We start from the raw sequence: 8,809 nt of genomic DNA on the forward strand, positions 1-8,809 counted from the left end.
TTGCTCCCATCTTGAGGGTTTAATGGATTGGGTTCTTGCAAATGTACGCATGAATCATGGAACATCAATTCTTCTCAAAGGGACTACAATAATTCACAAATTTGTTTTCAGTTTATCTTTTCAGTGAAAGGAAGACTCGTGTGATCTAACTGAAGTATACAATAATTTTCTTTCTTTCTTTTCAATACTTTTTTCTTTTTTTCACGGTCCAAATCACTCATAAGTAGTCCGATTATAATATAATGACTTCAAATAAAATAAAATAAAATAATACAATAGGATCTCAAGAACTTAAAGTTATTCAAAATCACATTTTTCACTAACAAAGAAAAGACACAACCTATGCTTGGAAATAAAAGATATAATAACTAAATTAATAAGAAATAAAAGAGGGTGCCGAAGATTACCTCAACCGAGCTTAGTACAGCCCACGTCGAGTCTCTCCCTTCTGATGATGCCCGGGATCTTTGATCGGTCTCTTGATTTTTCCTTCTTATGGCAAAACCCAAATAGTGTATATGGATCCCAATCTAGAACCGTCCGCCTAAAGCTTCAATGCTTAGGCATAATAAAAGCCCCTTGGCTTGATCCTTATGAGAGATAGAAATCAATAAAAGAGGGAGAAAACTACTAGTTAGGGATAATCCATTTGCTCCCCACAAAATCACATAACCAAAGCCTAGTATGATTTACCACCCATGAAAGAGATTCAAGCTTACCTAGCCTAGTTTGGGTGTGCCCCCCTTAGGAGAGTTTGTGTGCGAGAGAGAGAAGTAGGCTAAGGTGGCGAATGCCCCTTAGGTTTCTTAGAGAGAGAGAGAGAGAGAGAGAGAGAGTAACCTATGTGGGCGTGCCCCTTAGAGATGCTAGAGAGAGATTATATATTAGGGAGAAAAGATAGAGTAAATAAGAGGTGTAGAGACAAGGAAGGATAATAATTCATTTTATATATTTTTCATGCATTAGGGTTTGCATAAAATCATAAAAGCAAAGCTTGACCATCAATCTAAAGAGACTTGTGGGGTAATATATGTCAGCCTTTCATTCCCTAGATCCACCATCAAGATGCTAAGGAATGTGCTAGAACCTTATCATCCTCTTTCGAAACCTATTCCCATCAAATAAGTTAAATAAAGAAATTATCTCTTAACTTTCTCTATTAGTAAATATCCATTCATTATTTTTTAAATCAAATATTCTTGATTAGCAAGATATTCTAAACATTATCATTCTTTAATGCAAGTAGGCTTCTCTCGAAAATGGAAAGCCAACTAGCATGGGATGCCTCTCACCATATTTAACAAGAAAAGGCAATCCTCTATGGGTGGGGTGTGCTACCCTTTGGTGGCCACTCATGGGCCCCATTCAATTGTCACATGTGATTTAAATGTGGCTTCAAATAATTATGGAGGGTCCCATATATTTTAGAAATAATAAAAATTGAGTTTTAGATTTTACAAACCTCTCAGTTTATTTAAAACTTTAGAAACGAATTTATATTAATTTATAAATCCAAATGACAAAATTAAAATATCATAAGAATTCATAAAAATTCAAATAAACATTTTAAAAATTAAATAACGTAAAATTATTTAAATGAAATTAATTTTGATGGGAATCAGATCCAAATAGGTCTAGGATTTAAGCAACAAATATGCGCACTCCACTTTTAACTGTGAACCACGATCCACACTAGCTTTCTCAAATTGACCCAGCAGTTCTCATGACTCACAATCCACTACAGGGGCTCATGATTGGACCGCCAAAGTCAATCAATAGACTAGGAGATGTAATTCTAGTCTATGGATTTCAAGGTCTCCCCTAGTGACAAACCATGATCCGCCATACCATGACTTTATGGTACATAACGGTAATCTCTCGTACATGTACATGCTTCACCCTTAATGGTGGAATACTATATTAGTACGGCTATCTATGTACATGTCGTATGATGATATATTGATGAGGTTGTAGTCATATCTTTATAGACTATTTATCACACACAAGAGTCACACAATCCCTCGGCTCTCATCCAGGTATATTCTGATCTCATCAAGAGCTAACCCACTAAACCCTCATCGATTTCATCTCTATGCCCAGGTACCTTAGGTTTTCCTCGACTGGCCAGCATGTCAAGCCTAGTCCGAGTATCAGCAAATTGCATTTACCTAGTATGGTTCACAAGATGACCACACTCTCACTGAGCTTATGTTTCACTATATACAATGCTCATACAAGCTCTCATAAGGCTTTTAAAGGACACATAAACCCAACATCTCCCACTTGACTTTTGGAGGCCTTACAATCTCTCTTCCTCACATTCTCATTCCCCTAATTACAATCTCTCTTGGAAAAAAAATGAAAAATTGAAATATTACCGAACAATTTTGACCGTGTGATGAAGTTTGGATGGTGATGAAGGTAGACGCAATCACTGTTCATTTTCGCATATAGGCGTTGAGAAGAGTTTTCCATAGATCTAATTATTGCAAGATACACTATTTGAAGACTTGAAATCTTTTTTATTTTTATTTATATACATCTTGGGGTTGATATGATCAATTAGATGGTTTTTTAGTGCTTGAAAAAGCAAAGTGCACCTCAAATCCTATCGAAATATATAGTTTACCTGAAACTCTTTTATGAGAGACTGAAATCTATTTTCACCCTAACAGAAGATCTAAAAAAAGCGTATACTTGAAAAATCTTCTAAAAGGGTTGTTTAGATAATATATTACACAAGATTCACTTTTTTTAGTAGTTGATATTTTTTTTTAATATCCATACATCTTAAGGTTGAGTTTATCAAAATAAAATTTTTCAAAATCAATATAACCTTATTTTTTGCAGATGCATGCTTGCACTATTTAGATTTTAAAATATTTGATTTATTTAAGTTAAAGCTTATGCTAATTTTGGAATAGACTCAAAGATAGTTGATTAGGGTGGTGGGTTGCTAGGTTTTTTGAGTTTCATTCTTACTATGGGTGGAGCACTCCTCCTGACCCACCAAAAAAAGAAAAAAAAACTTGAGCTAAATATAAGTTTAATTATGTACTTCAATTGATTTGTTTAACAAATACGCTGAAATATTGTTCTACGAAGTTAATGCCTTTCATGGAGCCGTTGTGTTTAGCTCATGTGCGTAATTATATACAATGAGACTATTTATTTTTTAGAACAAGGATGTCACAATCACTCTTAGCCATGCACAATTTGGTGGTTTACGGTGGACAAACAACCCAATTCAAACCCAAAAACTGTTCAACTTTGTGTTACATAATAAATTGTCATATTTCACATTTGATGGTTAAATGTGAGTGAGACTTTGTACCACTGTTAAATAGTTTTCTCTATATCTATTGTTCATTAAAAAATCATAATTAAAAGATGGACACGTGTCACAAGAACAAAAAGGGAACTCTATATAAAAAGTAAATGTACGGCATATGACCTTCAAATAAAAGAGTTTAGGATATCTAATCTCCTCATTTAGGAGAGAGATACATGGACAGAAAATTGATATGTAATGTGAGAGAGTTGGTAGGATAGTCTTTCCTAAGTTGATGATATAGAAAAAATCCTAAGATAAGTTCCATGTATTCGGAAGAGAGATCATTAAAGACATAGATTAGAGTACGTGGAGAGGGAGAGAGATTATTCGACCCCAAGGACTTTCGCTCTTCTTCTCACTCTTCCTTATCATTCCCTTGAGAAAAGAGCCGAGGAAGTGGAAGTATGAGAGACAAATAAGAGCTAAGTGAAACTTGGACAACTAGAAACTGAATTTCCCAAAAGTTTTGGAGTATAGAAGTTGGAACTTCCCCACTGAATTACCCAAAAAAAACAAACCAAAACAAACAGTACTGTGCAAAGGAGGGGGATGAGGGAGGTGAACCACTTTTTTCTCATATAGATGAACCAGTTTCTTCAGCACAAAAGATTTCATGCTCACACGGGGAGTATGCAATCTATCTACTGCTTTCTGGAAAACTTCATGCTAGGATTATTTTGTTTATTCCAAATTTCGGGGATGTAATTTGAGCAATCTCAAAGATAAAAAATAAAATAAAATTATACACTCCTTGTACCAAATAAAAAACAAAAACCGACAATCTCAAGATTGAACAGAAACCGTCCAACTGTTGAGGGGAAAGATCTAGATATTTAAGAATACAAAATCCAAATTTTCCTTAATTATAATTATAAAGTGATAGCTAGATGGATCTCAAATTTTCATATATATATATATATATAAAAGAAGAAATGAGTCACCTCTTAAAAATCTATTTTTGAGATGGATTTTTTGACTTAATTTTTAAAGACATGTAATCTCTAGTACAGAGATCATGAATACGAAAAAATAAATAAATTTAAAAATTTAAAAAATAAGAATACTTTTAAAAAACCATTTGGACTGTTAATTTCAATTGTTTTTAGAAAGACCACCTATTTACATCCATCTTTAAGAATGAATGCTTTATAACTTGGCACAAGATAATGTAGAAATGCGGTCCAGCCCCTATGAAACAATTTTCTAAAAAAACATCCTCCTAAATAGCTATTTTGCCTAACAAAGTTGTATAGTAATGGCTGCAAAATGCCATATGTGTTATTTCGTGACAGAGATGAATAATTTTCTAGAGAGAAAGAGAGGTGATGTCAAGTAGATGAGGTGTTATGGAGAATGACATGACCCAAATGTGTGTATGAGAGAGAGATAGAAGTTCCAGGCTAGAGAGAGAAAATCAGGCTCCAAGGAAATACGTTGCCTAGAGGACATAACATGGTCAGAAAGGGGTTAGGTTTTTTTCTGGTTGGGAGTAGCTCCTGCATGTTTGGGGGGTGAAAGAATCCACTCCTCATTTTTTAGGAGTTAAAACTTCCAACTTCCTAGTTATACGATTAAAGTTTTATCATAATATTATTAGTGTTTTCGAGAACCCCTCATTTGTTGAACTGGGGAATGTCAAATACTGATATCCCACCCAAGATCGTGTACATAATTGGCTAAATGCAAAGTAGATGAATGTAACTATAAATGGAGTGCAACAAATAAAGCAAATATAAAAAACACATCACCACAACACACGATTTATATGGTTCACCCTGTAGGGCTATATCAATAGCCTCAGCAAGTAGAAATCTATTATCTCAATGAAGATGACAATTTTGGTTACAAGAGATAATATATCTCTAAATATCGGTAAAAAAAACCCTCAATGATCCTCCCTTTTAAACCCTCTCTCCTGACCAAGCAACAACGCCGATCAACATCTTTCTCACCGCTATACCGCTACCAGAAAGAACTTCTTGAGAGCAACCATTAGACTCTCTCTCTCTCTAGATATAAAAGAAAATTAAGTTGTATACCTCTCAATAAAATATTTGTTTCTCTCAATTCACAAAGGATTTTTCCCTGAAATCTTTTCTCTTAAAAACTATACTCAATATCAAAGCATAAAATTATGGTGCGAGTCCCAAATAATACTTTTCTTCATAGAAATAAATAAAATACATTCAAGTCACAAAGTAAATCAAATTGCAGAATTTCAAGATAAATACTATTTAGTAAAATTGTCTTTTCTCTCTACCCTCAGGGAGTTTCTCTTTCAAACCAATTTTGTTTGACAGTAAACACAAAATAACAACACATATGTTCTCACAAGTCTCATATACTCTGTTCAGTAGGCTTGATAAATATAGTTATTCATGTCTTATTAAATAACTCATCACACTGCTGAAACTTTAAGATGACCTCACTTCAATCCAAAATTTTTATTCTTCTCTTCCCATGATATTTCTCTCTCAAATAAATTTTGTTTAGAAACTAGGCTCAAAATAGAAGCCTTGATGTGGGCCCTAAAACATTATGTTGAGAATGAAAACAAAATCATGACTGCCAAATTACTGAGATAGTTTTCGTTGTAGAAAACAGCACTTGCGTACCCTTTAATAAATTAACCATATATTTCAAACCACAAGGCTTTATTATGAAACTATTTTTTGTTTTTAAAGTAGATTCAATTTGATGAGTTACAATCAAATTTCAAATAAAAATAAAACCATATGATGGTAGAAATATTCATGGAACTCAATAGACAGTTCCTGTATTTTGTAGGATTAAAACTGACACCCTTCAATAATAAGTCAATAATTTTCAATTCCCTGAGGATCTCCCACTGAAATTTTGCAAGTGAATCTTATTCTCAAAAGCACACAATATCATTAAGGAATACAATATAAAAATAACTCATTATTTTCTTTATATCACTGCTCCAAAAAGCTTAGAATACCCATTCTACAGAATGCCTTTTTCAGTGTTTGAACATTCCAATAATTCTCAACCGGATGTGTATTACTTGACCACAAATGTCATTAACTTTCTTATATCTTATTCCCAAACTTGTTTTAGACTCAAATAAAAAGAAACGAGCACTAATGGCAACAAGTATCAATAGCTATGATGCCAATGAAAGAAGGATTCGTGTGATTTAGTCGGAGTATATAATAATTCGTTTTCTTTTTTTTCGATATTTTTTCCTTTTTTTCACGGTTTAGATCACTCACAAGTACTCCTTTTACAATATGATGACTTCAAATAAAATAAAATAAAATAATACAATAAGATCGCAAGAACTTGAAGCCATTCAAAATAACAGTTTTCTCTAACAAATAAATGAGACAACCTATGTTTGGAAATAAAAGATATAATTAATAAATATGGAAGAAACAAAATAGGGTGCCGGAGATTACCTCAACCGGACTTAGTACACCCCATGTGGAGTCTCCTCCTTCAGATGATGCTCAGGATATTTGATCGGTCTCTTGATTTCTCCTTCTTGTGACAAAACCCAAACAATGCACATGGATCCCAATCTAGAATTATCCACCTAAAACCTCAATGCTTAGGTCTAATTCAAGCCCGTTTGCTTGATCTTTATGAGAGAGATGATACCTTTGCTGCCTAAAAAATCACATAACCAAAACCTAACTTGATTTAGAACCCATGAGAGAGATTCAAGCTTAACCTAGGCTAGCTTGAGCATTTCCCCCTTAGGATAGTTTGTGTGTGTGTGTGTGTGTGTGAGAGAGAGATAGAGAGAGAGAGGTAGGCTAAGGAGAGGCACGGACCCTTAGGTTTTTTTGAGAGAGAGAGAGAAAGAGTAACCTATGTGGGGCGTGCCCCTTAGAGAGGCTAGAGAGATTCTATTTTAAAAAGATAAGAGAGAGTAAATAAGAGTGTAGAGACAAGGAAGGAGAATGATACCTTTTATAGATTTTTCATGCATTAGGGTTTGCCATAAAATCGTAGGAGCAAAGCTTAACTGTCGATCTAAAGAGACTTATGGGGTAAGAGATGTGTCCCTTCAATTCTCTAGATCCACCATCAAGATGCTAAGGAATGTGCTAGAACGTTATCTTCGCCAACCTAAACATATTCCCATCAAATAAGTTAAATAAAATTGCATAAAACCCCCAAAAATGAACTTTCTAAGTAATTTACCCCAACCCAACTTTTTTCCCAAAACTATGTTTCCCCCCGCCCCCCCCCCCCCCTCCCGCCCCAACTCAAAAAAAAAAAAACAGATTAAAATACCGCTCCCTTACCTCACACATAGACCATGGCGGTCCGACACGTCACCATGGCTGTCCAGCATTTGGAAGAGGCAATCCGGAGCTTAAGTCACTAATTTGAACTGGTCTGGCACTTCATCATGGCGATCCGGAGTTTGGAAGAGGCGGTCCGGCATTTCTTTCTAGATTAATGAGTGGTCCGGCATTTGTGAGCTACGGTCTGGCAAAATTGTGTCTGGAATAGGCGGCCTGATAGTGTACAGTTCCGGTCCGGCAGAATTGATGAGTCCGGCAATATACGACCGCGGTTCAGCGTTTCTTTTATTGAGATCCAAAAATGATTTGTTATATACATGAAGGGTAATTTCGTCAAAAAAATTGAACTTTTTGTATTGGGGGATATTTACTATAAAACTTGATTTTTGGGAAAAATATGCTAAAAAAAATTAAGGTAGGGGTAAAGTTCCTGGAAAGTCTACTTTTGGGAGCCCAATAAGATAATTATTCTTTTACTTTTTCTATTAGTAAATATTCATTCCTTATTTTTGAAATCAAACATTCGTGGCTAGCAAGATATTCCAAAACTCAATATTATCATTACTTAATGCAAGTAGGCTTCTCTCCAAAATGGAAAGCCAACTAGCATGAGATGCCTCTCACTATATTTAGCAAGAAAATGCAATCCCCTATGGGTGGGGTGTGTCATCCTTTGGTGGCTACTCATGGACCTCTCTCAATTGTCTTATGTGATTTAAATAGGCCACAAATAATTATGAAGGGTCCCACACTTTTTTAGAAACAATAAAAATTGATTTTAGATTTTTCAAACCTCTTGGTTTATTTAAAACTTTAGAAATGAATTTCTCTTGATTTATAAATCCAAATGACAGATTAAAATAACATAAGATTCATAAAAATTCAAATAAGCATTCTAAAAATCAAATAACATAAAATTAATTAAATTAAATTAATTTTGATGGGAATAAGATCCGAATAGGTCTAGGATTTAATCAACGCATAGGAGCACTCCACCTTCAACTGTAGACCACGATCCACACTAGCTTTCTCAAGCTGACTCAACAGTTCTCATGACCCGTAGTCCACTACAGGGGCTCATGATCGGACCGCCAAAGTCAATCAATAAGCTAGAGGACATAATCCCAATCTGTGAATTTCAGGTTATCCCTTAGAAACAAACCATGATCCGCCAAACCATGATGGAACCATGACT

At 34.6% G+C, this 8,809-nt stretch overlaps 1 long non-coding RNA gene across 2 annotated transcripts; it reads right to left on the reverse strand.

Annotated features, from left to right (window-relative positions):
* Positions 1-222: 222 nt before the first annotated feature.
* Positions 223-8,108, reverse strand: LOC148783025 (uncharacterized). 2 transcript variants are annotated; one of them, XR_016048735.1, is made up of 4 exons: positions 7,612-8,105; positions 7,271-7,432; positions 6,757-6,967; positions 223-590 (listed from the first exon to the last, which is right to left on the reverse strand). It is a non-coding gene; the product is annotated as an uncharacterized LOC148783025 (long non-coding RNA). The 2 variants fall into 2 exon arrangements; XR_016048732.1 differs by lacking the exon at positions 223-590 and having other exon boundaries at positions 6,580-6,967; positions 7,612-8,108.
* Positions 8,109-8,809: the final 701 nt, after the last annotated feature.

Source organism: Amborella trichopoda, chromosome 2 (genome assembly GCF_054954075.1).
Source record: "Amborella trichopoda isolate Santa Cruz 75 chromosome 2, AtrichopodaSantaCruz75HAP2 v2.0, whole genome shotgun sequence".
Classification (NCBI taxonomy): domain Eukaryota; kingdom Viridiplantae; phylum Streptophyta; class Magnoliopsida; order Amborellales; family Amborellaceae; genus Amborella; species Amborella trichopoda.